This window comes from Sminthopsis crassicaudata, chromosome 1, assembly GCF_048593235.1.
Source record: "Sminthopsis crassicaudata isolate SCR6 chromosome 1, ASM4859323v1, whole genome shotgun sequence".
NCBI lineage: Eukaryota > Metazoa > Chordata > Mammalia > Dasyuromorphia > Dasyuridae > Sminthopsis > Sminthopsis crassicaudata.
The window spans coordinates 388102619-388119317 of record NC_133617.1 but is presented as its reverse complement, the minus strand read 5'-3'; positions in this window follow the sequence as shown (position 1 = coordinate 388119317).

Sequence of the window (16699 nt, the reverse complement as noted above, 5' to 3'; positions counted from 1 at the left end):
GGCACAGAATACAACTAAGGACAAGGAAATAATGACTTCATGCCATGAGATCGGTGGCAGATACATCCTTGCCTTCCACATAGTTCTTGAGAAATATTTATTGATTGAATCATCAACAATTTCTGAATTTTTTTGTCCTTCTACTCTCTCTGATTGTGCCAGAGTTCATGGGACTTTGGAAGGCATTGGTTATTAGGATCCTGATGATAATGTTGCTTAGGTATCATTTGTACTGCCATTTGTACTCAAATTGTTTTAAATTTATTCCAGTGTGTGATTTCATCATAGAAAAGTTAAGCCTCCAAGGAAAATACATGTCATATTAATTCATTACCTCATTTAACAAACATTTCTTAAGCTTTATTATGAGTCAGGTATATTCTAGAATCTGTAGATACAAAATAAAAAGTGAAACAGTTCCTGTTGTCAACCTGGTAGTGGTAATGTAGTGGTGGGAGGATGAAGGGAAGAGGTGATGATGAAGGAGAAGTGTTGTGATTCCATCCTCTTGCAAGTCAGCCTAAGAGGATGCCAAGTCATTTTGTATCTGGACCAAGATCTTATTTTTACTTATAAATTAAGTGGAAGTGGAAAAAAGAAGAGTAAGGAAATATTTATATTTGGTGCTAAATTTAGATTTACTTCAAATTGTGGTAGGGGGAGGCTCAGATTGGGTGGAAGGGATATATGACGAGGCAGAAAGGAATTTACCTAATTAGGAAGTAGGTGAAAATCATGAAATTCAGATATCTTGAGTAGACATAAATAATTACCATTAGCTGAATGTCCTGGGCTCCCACCTAAGATTAGAAATGCTTCATGAAAGTTAGCACAGAAGACTTCTCACAGAGAGGTCAAGACCAAGGTACTTTCTGAAAGTTCTGAATTGCAGAAACCTGACCTGATAAGTTCTCCTACTAGAGAGTGTCAAAGAATTAGTTCAAAGAAGATTTGATAGGATTTCCTACTGAGTAGTAGGGAGTATGTTTATTTGCAGAAAAATATGCTTTCACACTTTGCTTAAGAACTTTCTGCACAGTTAGTCATATTCCTACTCGAGGTCGTGAATCAATTAAAGGACAGGAGGCTCAAATCTTTCGGAATTCTCTTTGAAGTCCCTTCTGAGAGGCAGAGCGGTTGGTTGCCCAATCATAAATAACAAAGTCAAGTTCTAGCAGTAAAAATGACCCCCCAAAAGTCACTGCATTTTTATGGAGCCAACTGATTCCATATTGGGGATATCACAAAATAAAACAAAACATTGCAGACATTAATGATTTTTGTTAGGCACTGGAGGAGATCTAAAGTTTACAAAAGAACTCTCAGGCACCAACCTACTAAGGAGATAATGCTAAGAAGCACTGGATTGGAAGCATGAGAACCTGGGTTCCAATCAAAGCTCTGTTATTTATTTGTTGTATGATTTGGATAAGTTGCTTTCTTTCTCTGCTCAGGTTCCTCATCTCTAAAATGAAGAAATTGGATTTTTGAGTTGCATTCTAGGTCTAATAGTGTGACCTTATGACATAAAGACACCAACAAAAATTGCATAGCTTTACATCATAAATAAGGCAGAAGTGTACAAATTAAAATTCAATATGAAATCTAGTGGAAACTTAAGAGTGGAAAGGAAAGAGTCAGGGAAGGGTTTCTGGAAGACTTGGCATTTGTGAAGAAAATTATAGGCTAGGAAGTAGTTCCACATATAAAAATAGGGAAGGGAGTATTTTTAAAAAAATCTTTAAAATAGGTATTATAGGTCTTCTTTTATTTCATCATAGTTGTCCTCAGTATCCCTTCCACTTTTTCTCCCAAAGAACAACCCCATATAAAAATAGTATTTTTTTAAAAACAAAAATGAAAAATAAAAGAAGAGAAAAAATAAAGTACAACTCTATCCCTCATGTATAAATTATACATAAATTATAATTATAAACATTTTTTAGGGTTTTTATTTGTAGCACAGGGATTTGTTATCTGTTAGTGATCTAACAGAAAATTATAGTTTTATTAATAACAACCTACAGTGGTTCTTATGTTCCTATCCCTCAAAAAGATCATATATGTATGTTCTTTAAATAATCAAATAAATTAAAACAAAGCAAAAATAGATATATATTGACGTTTTATAAATACATTTATAAAACTACATTTTAGAAACCTAACAAATTAAATTAAATTAAATAATTTTGATGTTTTAAATGTTTGGTTTCAAAGTACCTTCAGAACTGAAGAAGTCAAGATAAACTCATAGGATCACAGCCAAGAGAAACCATAAAGTTCAGGTTCAATTCCTTAATTTCCCAAAGGAGAAAGTTAAATCTAAAAGATAGGAAGGTATGTGACCCTTGGATAAGTTACTTAATTCTAATTGCCTTTCTTCTTCCCTCCCCCCCCCAAAAAAAAAAGAAAAGAAAAGATATGGAAATACCTGCTCAAGATTATGCAGATAGTAAATAACATAGTTGGGGTTAGAGCTCAGGTTCTCTTACTTGAAATCCAGGAGTCTTTCTGTTGCATGATACATGCATTGATTAAAAGTGCCAAACTGGCTAACCATGTGGCAAATCATGGAAATAGACTCGATTTTAAATATATGATTTCAGAACCCATTGTCACATCTTGGTCTTGAACTGAGGACTGATTTAGGCATTGGTGGTGTGAGGAGAAGGGCAGCTAGGTGGTCCTGTAGAAAGAGTGCTGGTCCTGGAGTCAAGAGGACCTGGGTTGGATTTTGACCTCAGATACTTGACACTTACTAGCTGTGTGACTCTGGACAAGTCACTTAACTCCATTACCTCAAAAAACAAAAAAGGAAGGAAGGAAGAAAGGAAGAGAGGAAGGAAGGAAGGAAGGAAGATAGAAAGGAAGAACAAGAAGGCATTGATGGGGCTGATATAGAAAGTCCATTTTATAACATATCTGAACTTGTCAAACTCTCCTTACTTTCCAAATCAATTTTAGTTTACCATCTATAATTCAGTTGTTGATGCCCAGCCTTTCACAACTTTTCTGGGCTGTTTTAAATGTTTTTCTGCACTTTTGTGTATAGGAATGTGTTTCCTATATTTTAACATATAAGAGCTAGTAAGGAACCTTCCCTACAAGTGCAGATTAGTAATATAAAATTTTAAACTCTTCCCTCAGGGCACTGAGGAATTAAACAGGTTAATAGTCCCAAGAAGGACCTTCCACAGGTCTTCCTGGTTCAGAGTTGAGCTCTCTACTAACTGTGTTGCACTGTCTCTCATAATTGGTATTACTCTCTTATTATTAAAACAATAATAATCATTGTGTTAATAATAGAGGAAACATTAAAAACCTTTAATAACTTCAGGTCACCTGGAAACTGATGCATTGAACATGTTCATTGGAGTTTGTTGGAAGTAAATGTAGAAAAACTACAGAAAAAATAGAATACTTTAACTCAATTCATCAAGTACTTAGTCAATATTTACTATATGCTTAGTCCTAATCGAGGGGCTATGAAATTTCCTTTCTGTATGCATATAGAGGAAATCACTTGACAATAAGCTCTTGATATTTCTACCAACAACCAGGAGAGGATATGGTATAAATTAGCGGGGTGAAATAGGCCAAATGTTAAAGAATTGTTGAGTCTGAGTTTTCTTAATTTATGAAATGACAGTGTGAGATTACTAGGAATACTTCTACTAATAATATTCTATGGTTCCATTGAAAAGGGGTAATTTCACCTTCATTAATTCAGTCTTTGGACTTGGTCAATTTAAAAAGAATTTCATTGAGATGAAAACAATTTTGCACCTCCAATGAATGTGGTCTCCTATTTTGCCAAGTCAATTTGGACAACTAGCTTTTCCTTGAACGTGAAATTGTATCTCCTGTTTCCATGCCTGTGCACACAATGTCTTCTCCTCACCTCTGTCTCTTTGGATCCTTAGCTTTCTTCAAAGTTCACTTTCCAATGAAGTCTTTTTTGTTTCCTTCCTAGTTCTCTTGTTCTCTTCTTTTAAAAATAACTTTGTATTATTTTGTATATACTTATGCACATTTTTTGTTCCCCCAGTAGACTGTAAGCTTTTTGAAGGCAGGGACTATTTCATTTTTGTCTTTTGATGCCCAAGACTAGTACCATCCTTTAGTAATGGGCACTTAATAAATTCTTATTTAGTTGAAATCTATTAAATTGAACCAGGGGTGAAAGTTGTAGAGAGTACATTTCAGCTCAGTGTTAGGGAAAACATTCTGGCAATAGGAGGTGTCCAGGAACTTCCTTGCAAAGTAGTGAGTTCCACCTCTATGCAAGGCTTTTCCAAAGGCTGGATGAACATATGTCAGGATGCTAGGAAGAGAATCCATGATTCAGTAGGATTGGAACCATATGGCTTCTGAGGTCCTTTCCAATCTGCATTGGATTGCATGATGTTATAAGACATTATTTAATGCCAAATTAATGGTCCAGATAATAAGTATTATGGAGTCAGAGAAAGAAAAGAGTTTACTTTGAGTGAGATTAGTGAAGAAAAACTTCACAGGCAAGTAGTACTTGAGGTGATTAGAAGAATTAAGGTAATTAGAAGAATGAAGAGGATTGGGGTAGGCAGAAAGGGGGTGAAGGAGAAGAGGCTACTTTTCTTTCTACTCGATTTACTCTCCTTTTCTTTCCAGGGTATTACTTAATCTTCAAGCAAACTTGAAATTATTCTGTTCATAACTATTCATTGATGTTGGTTATTTTAGACTATTTCACAAGCTACTGGCTTTAACTTTTAGAAGTCTCCAGAGTCTGGAGCTGCTGTGCAGAGTGATAGCAACCAAATACACTCTAGGAGGGCTGGATAATCCTTGTTACCTACAATTCTCTCCCTGGCAGAGTGAATCCTAAACACTGTCCTGTGCCTTCTGCTTTAGGGAGGATCACAATCTGGGCAAGTGAGGCAATACAAGATTTATTTTTTAACCAGGCCTTGTGTTCACACAAGATACATAATCAATTTATAATCTTCCTACTAAAAATAAATCCACTTGTAATGCCCCTTTTCTTTTCTGCCCACTCCTTCCCACCCTGCAACAATTTCCTCCATTTTAGTCTGCATGTTTTGTCACTGTTTTCTCATTACTATTTATTTTTAATCTGATTTTACATCTACAAGTGTCAGGGATGATACAGGAGTAGGCATCTATCATTGACTTGAACTTCATTTTTAATTCATCATCTCATTTCCATTTCTGCTTTCCCTTTTCTTTTTTTTTTGTCTCTCTTTACCTCTTTTATCTCTATCTTTGGCTATCTTTCTCTATGTTTCTGTTACGGTTTCTCTTTTTCTCTGAGATAAAATCTCTTTTTTTAATCTCATTTGGTAAAGTCTTCCATCTCTGGCTTTACTATTTTTTTGTAGTAGTGTCCAATTTCCTATTCCTGTAAAATCCATCTTTCTAAGAGGCTTGCAGCTGGCTTATTCCAACTCACCAGTAAAAGAAAAGAAAGTCTCTCTAAAGGGTACAAACCATGGCATGGCAGCCTATCTCCCTCTCCCTTTTCTCAGCATCACATATATCTGATTTGTTTCTTGATTTGGGGTTGGTTCTTGTTCTCTGTCTCATCTTGCCAACATCCCTGGCTCTTCTAGTTGTCCCTCTAACCTGTCTATCCATTCTATTTTCGACATGCCTTGTTAGCTATTCTTGATCATTCTATTCCATTCAATGCAGTAAACTTAAATTAAGTACTTCCTCTGACCAGATGGTCTTTCTGCTTTGGTCTACCCTTCAACTACTCAGAATTAGTTCTTAGTTCTTGGCATCTCAACTCTTTTTCTGGCATTGTGGTGATAAAATATCTGGTTACATATAAGTTCATTTTAATTGAAAACATTTATTATCTTGTATATGTAACATGTATATTTATAGATACATATATGTGTATATATATCTGTACCTACATGTCAAACAGTGGCTTTCATTAGTGCTGGATAGGGATAGTGATGCTTTGGAATTTAAAATATAATAGCAGGGGAATATATTTTTTAATATTTATAAATTTTTAACTAATAATCATTTATTTTTAAAAATAGTATTATTTTTATTTTTAACTAATAGTATCTGTGTATACTATAAACTAATTTTCAGTATTCACCTCTGCAAAACCTTGTGTTCCAAATTTTTCTCCCTTTCTCTCTTTAAGACACCAAGCAATCTGATATAGGTTAAACCTGTGCAATTCTTCTAAACATATTTCCATATTCATCATGCTGTGCAAGAAAATTCAGATCAAAAGGGAAAAATACAAGAAAGAAAAAACAGACAACAACAACAAAAAAGGTGAAAATATTGTGCTTTGATCCACATTTAGACTCCATAGTTCTCTTTCTGGATGCAGATGACATTTTCCATCACAAGTATTTTGGAATTACCTTGAATCATCTCATTGTTGAAAAAAAGCCAAGTCTATCAATTAACAATATTTTTTAAAAATTTGATAAATACAGAAAAGCAAAACCATGATACAAGTAATTTACTAACCACTATGCAATAAAATTCATTAAATAAAATACGATTGAGAAAAGCATTAAAATTATCTGATAATTAAATAACTTAAAAGATTTAGTAAATAAAAGGATGAAACATTTAATAATAGATAATTTCTTTCATTTTGTTTAAAATAATATCAACAATGAGATAAAATGCCAAATTTTAAGGATGCAACGAAAACAATCTTTACAGAAAAAAAATTATCTCTAAACACTTTTGTGAACAAAAAAAAGGAATACATCAGCACTTTTTCCAGTTATATGATACAGTGGATGGAGTGTTGGACTTTGGGTCAGGAAAATCTGAGTTCAAATGCTAATATGCCTACAGCTATATGATCTTACCTTCAGTTTTCTTAACTATAAAATGGGGATAATAGTACCTATAATTGTTATTAGGATCAAATGAGATAACACATATGAATAGTTTGCAAACTTTAAAATGTCTTATAAATGCTTGCTTCTAAATATATTTTTCTTTAAAATGATAAATTATGTGAATATATGTCCATATGTATACACATATAATTATATATACAAAGATCAATATATGTAACAGGCATAGAGTCTGTTCCAATAAAATTGAGGTGAAACAAGTATGGCCTTTGACACTACTTACATTTCACATAATATTAAAAGTGTTGGTTATAATGATGAGAAAAATATCACAGAAAAGAAAATGAGGAAATTAGAGATAAAATAATCATCTTTTTGCAGATAATTGTATGTAAACTTAAAGAACTAAAATTAATTAAATATTTTTAACCGGCAAAATTGCAGAATATAAAATAAATTTCACATAAATCATCAGCATTTCTAAATAATACCAATAAAATCCAGCAAAAAGAGATTGAAAGAGAAATTCCATTTAAAATAATTATAGAGAAAGAGCAATTATATCATTGGAAAAAGACAAATTGCTCATGGGTGAGATAAATAAATATAATAAAAATGATAATTCAACCTAAATTAATTTACTTATTCAATACTATATCAATTAAAGTTCTAAAAGATTACTTTATAGAACTAGACAAATAATGCAAGTCATATAGAGATGAAACAGGTCAAGAATCTCAGAGGAAATAATTTTTAAAAGTGTAAATGAAGGCAGAGCAGTATTGCAACTTAACCTGTACTACAAAACAATTATTCTGCCTCTGTGGCTTTAAAATAATCCTTTTTTATTTTCAAAATATATGCAAAGATGGTTTTCAACATTCACCATTGCAAAACCTTGTGTTCCAAATTTTTCTCCTTCCTTTCCCTTCCAGCCCCTCCCCTAGACAGCAAGTAATCCAATATATGTTAAATATGAACAAAACGATAATTCTCAAAACAATTTGTTCCTCATTTAAAAAGAGAGAGAGATCAATCATTGGAACAGATTGTGTGTAGTCTATGGAAGAAAATGAACCCCAATAGTTCAAACCCTCCACAGGAAATCCTTAGTTATTAGAGTCACATTTTAATGAGAACTTCTAGGAAAATTGGAAAGGAGTATGGGCAAAATTAGAATTAGAGCATATTTTAGTATAGGATTTGAGATGTTGATCTAACTGGGATATGTGACTTAAGATATAAAAACCCACGTCATAAACAAATTAGAGAAACATTTAAAAAAATCCTTTAGATTTTTGGCCAGAAGAAAGGTTCATGACCAAAGCAGGCATAGAGAGGAACACAAAAGAGATGGATAATCTTGATTACACAAAATTTAAAAGATTTTTCACGGGCATCCAAGCAAGCTAAAGATTAAAAGGGAAACAATTGGGGGGAAATGCCACATGCATCTCTGAGAAAGGTTTCATTTCCAAGAACTGATTCAAATTTATAAGAATAAGAGCCATTTTCCAACTGATAAGTGACCAAAGGGTATGAACAGTCAGTTCTCAAAAGAAGAAACTTAGGCTATTAGGAAACTGAATGAAGTGGTCTTTTCATTACTTTCTAACTTTAACAGTCTATATATTTGTGAAATTTAACCTCCATTGGATTGTGCCTCATCTCAGTCTCATTTTCACTGTATTGGAGGAACTTTCCTGTCTGACCAGGACAAGTTACTTCTACTTGGCGCCTCTATGTCTACTTTTATAAAACTGAAGAACTGGGGGTACTTGACCCTTAGTGTCAATTCTAATAACCTAAATACTTTCAGGATTGGGTTTTTTTTTTTTTTTTTTGGTTGGGGTGTGTGTGGGAGACAGGGTTAGCTTCAAGTTCTCTTTCATTCTCTCTCTTTCAAAATATTCATCCATTTATTTATTTATCCATCCATCTATTTATTTATCTATTCATTCACTCATTTATTTATTTTTACCATTTTAGCTCATTAGGCTTCCTAGATTCCAAAGATAAAGAAATAGCTAATTATTCTCACTAATTAGGTGTAAGGTATTTTAAATAGGAAACTATCTAATTCAATCTACATCCTCTGGCCTCATCAGTAATGAATTTATGTTATACTGAAGTGTCTGTCTCCTCAATAGGTTTAGGTCTTTTTCCTTATCCTCCAACAACTGAGAGGCTTTCCTGCTGCTTGTCCTGGCTGTATATAGGGACAAAAACCTGTGGTTAGAACTCTAGGTAGGAGAAAGCTTGCTGATTCAGACCTAACTTTTCCTCACTTCCAAGTTGTAAAAATTCATTATTCTTTGCATGCAACAGAGGCTAATATGTTAATTTGATGAGTCAACATACATGCTCATGCCTGAATTTTCATTAAAAAAAGGTCATCCATCTGTACTTAAAGAGCTCCCTGTGATTCCAAAAGGCTGGTTTGTCAAATCCTATTGAAGCGAAAATCACATAGATAATCATCCCAGGAGGCAGCTTATTTATTCCATCTCCTTTTACTGCAAGTGAAGGTTCTTAGAAAAAAATTAACAAAGATCTTCTGTTCTAAAGCTGATCTAAGACTAGTTATTTCTTTAGCCTTTTTAAAATGGTTCTTTTGAAGTTGCAAGTTTATGTGCTTTTTACTAATTGATTTTTTTTTAGAAGTTGATCTCTATTCTGGGGATTTTAGGATCAGGTATCTCAAAATCTGTGTAGTTAAAATTCAAAATCTCTTGGGGATCCATTGTTAATAAAGGGTAGAGAGTGATCAAAACACTTTACAGTGGAGCAGTTTTTTGTCATATTGACAAATTGTTAAATATCTGATTTGGCAAATAAACTGCTGAGCCCCATTTTAGGGGATGCACAATTTCCCAGCTCCAGCTCTTTGAGCCTTCACCTGATGACTATTTTCCTAGTTTGGACAGGTTTGAAGGAGTGCCCCAATCCTTTTCCTCAGTTCTCAGTCCCAAACTGTACATGACACTTTCAAGAACATTTCTAACTTCAGTCAGCTTTCTTTTTTGCATTACTTTATTTAACCATCAAATTTAATATTTTTGTTCCTCCCCCATTGCATATTAAAGCAATTTTGGACATTTCTTTTAAGTTTTGAGTTCCAAATTCTATTCCTCCCCCTCTCTTTCCTATAATAGCAAGCAATCATAAATCCATCATCCATATTTAATCATGTAAAATATTTCCATAATATTGTATAGGAAGATTTGGATAAAAGAAAAAGAATGTAAGAAAGACAGAAAATGAAAATAGCGTATTTCACTATATTTAGACAATATCAGTTCTTTCTCTGGAGGCAGATTGTATGCTTCATCATTAGTCCTTTGTGATTATCTTGGATCATTAGATTGCTAAGAAAAATTAAGTCATTTACAATTCTTCATCGTCAACATTGCTATTACTGGGTGCAATGTTCTGATTTTTTTTCACTTCATTTTGCATCAGTTCATGTGAAGTCTTTCTAGGCTTTTCTGAAATCACCCTGCTTGTTATTTTTTATAGCACAATGATATCCCATTACAATCATATACCACATTTTATTCAGTCTTTTCTTCAGCTGATGGGCTGCCCTTTGATTTCCAATTCTTAACCACCACAAAAAGAGCTGCTAAAATATTTTTGTACAAATATGTTCTTTTCCACTTTCTTTTTTGATGTCTTTGGGATATAAACCTAGAAATGGTATTGCTGGATCAAAAGGTATGCACAATTTTATAGTCTTCTGGGCACAGTTCCAAATTTCAGCTCTTCTTTTAAGAAATATTTGGCCCAAACAAATAAAAACCAAGGTTTTATTGTGACCCCCTCTTTGGGGTCATAACTAGAAAAGTTCTCATTTCCCTATTCTCTTTCTCTCACACACAGACATACACACGCACAGAGATACCCATACCCTAGACCTTCAATTTCCTTAATGTAAGCAACTCTCAGTATGGAAATTCTAAGTCACTTATGATCTTAGCAAATTGCCTTGGAATCAGGGCCATTATACATCTTACTCATTACCATAGAACTAGTATGTATGAAAGGAATGACTTGAACCTCGAGGTGTGCTAGAACCAGCTCACATTGGTTCTCCATAGGCTAAATTTCATATTTTGAGATAATGACTAATACTACAAATTAGAGCTTGATTTATTATTTTGTTGGTTGTTTAGAAATGAGAAAGTGATGGAGAACAATAATGCAGATTAAACTTTAAAAGTGTGTCATGAATATTTTTTTTTGAGAGTTGGTTGTCTAAGTAGTCTGCTAGAGTAAATAGAGGGCTAGATTTGGAGTTAGAAAAAATGAGTTCAAAACCATTTTTGATACTTCTAGATGTGTGATTCCAGGTAATTCTCAGCCTCAGTTTCCTTATCTGTAAAACTGGGATAATAATAGCTCATACATCAGAGTTTACTTTTGGTTAGGACCAAATAATGCATTCAAAGTGCTTTATAAACCTTAAAGTACTAAACAATGCTAGCTATTATTATTGTTGTTGCTGACATTAATAATAGTAGACCACACTCTCACTACTGAGGGGAAAAAGAGTATAAAGCATTTATCCTGCTGAAGGCATTGGCACAGGCAGCATTTCTGCACACAAAGTATAGCTCATTAATTTTTGGTGCCCATGTGAATAATGATCTCAGTAGTGTGAGAGCATATTTCCATACTCTCACTGCCAGACTCATCATCAATGATACACTATAAGTTCAGGCAGGGGTCATTTGGACGGGTTTGTTAGCATTTACTATTTTGGGGTTTCCAGGTGTTTAGACTGCATGTGTTTCCCAGGATTCAGACGCATAGTTCAGGAATGTTTAACCAAATAGCCTTCTTCTAATGGCATAAAGAACTGTGAAGGAACAGATGCCATCTCTCATAATGGTGTAGATGTTTAAGTACTCTGATAGCCTTCAAATGGAACAAACTACAGTTGGTCACTCTCCAGAACCACACATGGTACTGTCATTTTTTCCCCTAAAACTAATTATCCATCTCTTTCATGCCCTACCCCTTAGAGGTTCAAGCAATGGTGAAGCTATCGAATCCCAGTATTTGCTGGGCTTCTAAAAATTAATCTCAATCTCTGGCCTTTAGGCACAGTCCCATTCTACTCCTGCAGCCAGATGACTTGTGATTGTCTTTTCTAGGAAAAAATAGTATTTTATTTTTCCAAATAACTGAAAAGAAAGATAAATTTCAACATTCACTTTGGAAAAATTTTATTTCAAAATTTTCTCTCTCTTTTCTCCTCCCACATCCACAAGACTGCAAGCAATCTGAGATAGGTTAAATATGTGCAATTCAAGAAACATATTTCTTAGGTCAAACAGTTTTCCTGTGGCTGTAGTCCACATTCTCATCCCAGGATTCTGTTTCCAATGTTCCATTCTCATTGGAAATGGAGAACTATTGCTCGTCACTGTGATGAGAGCAGAGCTGATCACTCTTTTGACTCATCCTTGAACAATAGTGTGTTTGTCATCCTGAACAACAGCAACTGAATACAGGCAAACCCCACTGCTCTCTCATGACTCTCTACAAGCTTTGAGTGTGTCTAGTATGACAGCAAATTGAATGACTAACAACCATGAGTCACTGTGTTATTTGCATCCCTCAAGTAGGATTGTAAAGTAACAAAGACTGCTTTCTCCCTATCCAAAAGGGGATGATACTCCTAAAGACTTATAAAGGATGGTGATGGAGATGGATCCTGGAATACAAAGATGCTTTAGCTGTTCATGCTTGTGGAAAATCAAAGAAAAGAAGCCGTACAAGTTTTTGGTGGTGAAAATAATCCCTGCATCTCTTTCTCAAAGCTCAGGGCTGCTTGTAGAGCCAAACTCAATAATACCAATAAAAGAACCTTCAAGACTATACTTCAAAGCCTGGTTTTGATAATTTAAATGTATATCTTTTTAAGATATATGTAAGATATATATATATATATGCATATATATGTAAGTATATATTTAAGATAAATGTATATTTGCTTTATGCCAAGCAGAATCACAGCTTCATTTATAGAAATGTAGTTATTAAATGCTTAGAGGGTCTATACATACACTTTACCTATCCTAATGAAACTCATTAGTATCAGTCAGAAGTATGTATCTGTCTGTTTGTTTTAAGGAGTGAACAGGAGTCTTTTTTTCCTTCCTACCATTAAAGTTTATTCCAGGACTAAACACTCAAGAAATTGTAAGTATCTCAAAGTGATCATAAAAGAGGGAAAAGGACCCATGCATGCAAAAATAGTTGTAGTAGCTCTCTTTGTAATGGCAAGGAACTGGAAATTGAGTGAATGCCCATTGGTTGGGGAACAGCTGAATAAGTTATTGTATACAATGTTTTTGTTCAATAAGAAAAGATGAGCACGCTGATTTCAGAAAAGCCTGGGAAGGCCTAAGTGAACTATTGCCAAGTGAAGTGAGCAGAACCAAGAGAACATTGTACACAGCAACAACAAGATTATGTGTTGATCAACTGTGATGGACTTGGCTCTTTTCAACAATGAGGTGATTCAAGGCAATTTCAATAGAATTGGGATAGAAAGTGCTATCTGAATCCAGAGAGAGAACTATAGAGACTCAAAGCATAGTATTCTCACCTTTTTTCTTTGTGGTTGCTTGCTTTTTTTTTTTCCTCTCATGCTTTTATCCCCTTTGATCTAATTTTCTTTCACAGCATGATGAATATAGAAATATGCTTAGAAGAACTGAGCATATTTAACCTATATTGGATTGCTTGCTCTCTTGGAAAACAGGAGGGAGGAGAAAAAGGGAGTAAAATTTGGAACACAAGATTTTGAAAAGGTGAATGTTGAAAACTATCTTTGCACATATTTGGAAAAAATAAAATACTATTAAAAGTTAAAAAAGGAAAGAAATAATGAGTGTTGTCTTTACTTCTCATCCTGGAATGATCAGTCTGAAAACTGTATGAAACCTCAGGGGCTATCTGCTGCAGCCTCCTCAATATATAGATGAAGAGAATGAGACCCATTGTCAGAGGTAGGATTTGGATTCAAATTTCAGAGTTCAGAACCAGTGCTGAATACCAACTATGATTCAAGAAAAATTCTTTTTTTAAAAAAATTATTTACTTAATATTTTCCCCAGTTACATTTAAAATAATTTTGTATATTTGTTTTTTTTTAAACTTTTGAGTTCTAAATTCTCTCCCTCATACTGACCCCCAACCTCTATTAAGAAAGTACATGTGAAGTTTATGCAAATCAATTTCCAGAAGAACATTCTCCAGAGAGAGAAAGAGAATGTTTCAATCTGTATTCAGACAGAATTAGTTCCCTGGGTATGGATAGGATTTTTCATCATTAGTCCTTCAGACTAGTTGTAGATCATTGTACTAATGAGAATAGCAAACTCATTCATAGCTGATCAACCCAGAATATTGCTATTACATTATTATTGGCCACTTCCTCCCCCAATATTTCCTCTATCACCCTTACCCCCATCCCATATCCCATTCCCCTCCTATTTTCATGCAGGATAATATAGATTTCTATACCCCTATTAAGTATGTATGTTATTTCTTAGAGTCAGTATTTGAGTCTCCTATTTGAGAGTAAGGTTCACTCACTCACTCTCTCCTTTCCTTCTTCCCCTCCACTACAAAAGCTTTTTCTTGTCTTTTTTTATGGTAGATATTTTGCACCATTCCACTTCTCCCTTTCCCTTTCTCCCAGTACATTCCACTCTCATTCCTCAATTTGGTTATCTTAAAAATATGTATATTATCCCTTCATATTCAACTCACACCCATGCCCCTGTTAATATATTCTCCTTTTAACTGCCATAATGAGAATGTTCTAATGAGTTACAAGAATCATTCTTCCATATAACTCTGCAAACATAAATTTTATTAAATCCCTAATGATATCACTTCTCTGATTACCTCTTTATGCTTCTCCAGAGTCCTTTATTTAAAAATCAAATTTTCCATTCAGCTATGGTCTTTTCACCACGAATGCTTGAAAATCTTTTTTTACTTTGAAGGATTATACACATTTTTGATGGATAGTTGATTCTTGGTTGTAATCCTAGCTCCATTGCTCTCCAGAATATCATATTCCAAGCCTCTAGTCCTTTAATGTAGAAGCTGCTAAATCTTGTATTATCCTGACTATGGCTCCATCAGACTTGAATTGTTTTTTTTTCCCTTGGATGCTTGCAATATTTTCTCCTTGACCTGGGAATCCCAGAATTTGATTATAATAGAATCAATTCTTTTTAAGGATCAAATAATATGTGTAAAGTATATCGCAAACTTTAAAGCACCATACAAATAATTATTATTATTGTTGTGATTGAAAATAACAGCAATAGTTTCCCAGACTGAATAAATTTCTCTCTCTGCTAATGAAAAAAGGACTCGAAGCCTTTGTCCTCCTGAAGCATCAGTGTCAGAAGCTGTTCTGCACAGATTTCTACTATGTTTTGCTAGGAGCAAGAGAAGTCTGGCTGATCTTCAAGGCCTTATCAATCTTTTATGGTGTGGTGTGGTAGAAGAAATAAAGGTTTTGGAATCAGAAATTCTCATTCAGAATTCAGAAATTTGAGTTATGTCTGGCCCTGTTATTAGGTCTATGGCCACAGATAAATCACTTAAGCTCTCTGTGCTTCAGTTTTCCCATCTGTAAAATGGAGATAATACTTATACTACCTCCTTTACAGGATTGCTATGAGAACAATCTGTAAAGTGTTATATAAATGTGAATAGCAATTGTCTTCCACTATTCCCTTACATAAATTATTCTGTTTAAGCCAAAAAGATTTCAATTACTGGCTTACAAATACACATTATGTCTTCTTACTACCTTTGTGGTTTTCCTGTCCCCTACATGGAGTCTCTCCACTATCAGCCCCCACTTTCCTTTGTCTAACTGAATTCTCTTCTTTCCATCAAGGCCTAGCTCAATGGAGCAAGAATTCCCCCAACCTTAATTGCTATAGGTAAGAAAATTTCTTCCTTACCTAAACTCATCTATTATTTAAATCATATTTATGTTCTTCATGTTTCCTCTGAAGTGCTTAATATTAACAGTTATAATAGCTAACATTTATATATCACTTTTAAGTTTTCAAAGTGCTCTACAAATGTTTTGATTCTTTTTTTCCCCTGAGGCTGGGGTTAAGTGACTTGCCCAGGTTCACAAAATAGGAAGTGTTTAAGTGTCTGAGATCAAATTTGAACTCTGGTCCTCCTGACTTCAAGGCTGGTGCTCTATCCACTGAGCCACCTAGCTGCCCCCTTGATTCTTTTAACAATCTTGTGTGGTTATTACTTTTTACAGATGTGAAAACTGAGGCATAGGGAAGTTAAATGACTTGTCCAGAGTTCCATAGCTAGTGTCCAAAGCAGGGTCCAAATTCAGTTCTTCTCACTTCAAGTTTTATTTATAGCATCACCAAATTGGCCAACATATCAGAATTTATATCAGATTTCCTAAGGAGTGAGGAGTGACTACTACTTTTAAATTCTCTTAGGGGGGTAATACTGTAAGTGGCTATTCCTGTCATACCAACTCACAAGCCCCTATTAATGTGCTCCCTTTAACAATCAGCCAATAGAAATAATTAACCTTTAGCAAAGGTATTTGTTAAGGTGGAATAGTAAGAAAAACTGGTACAAAATAATTTTCCTCTAAATCTGAGGTGCTCTCTTCCACAAAAATATGTCCAGTAAAGAGTAGGATTAAGTGACAATGGTAGTGAGATACACATGTAAAATACAAATGAAATAATAAAAGGTAATTATATTCCTGGTACTAAAAAACCTAAACTGTTCTGTTCTGTAGAATCCTTATTTGTTTCCCTTTG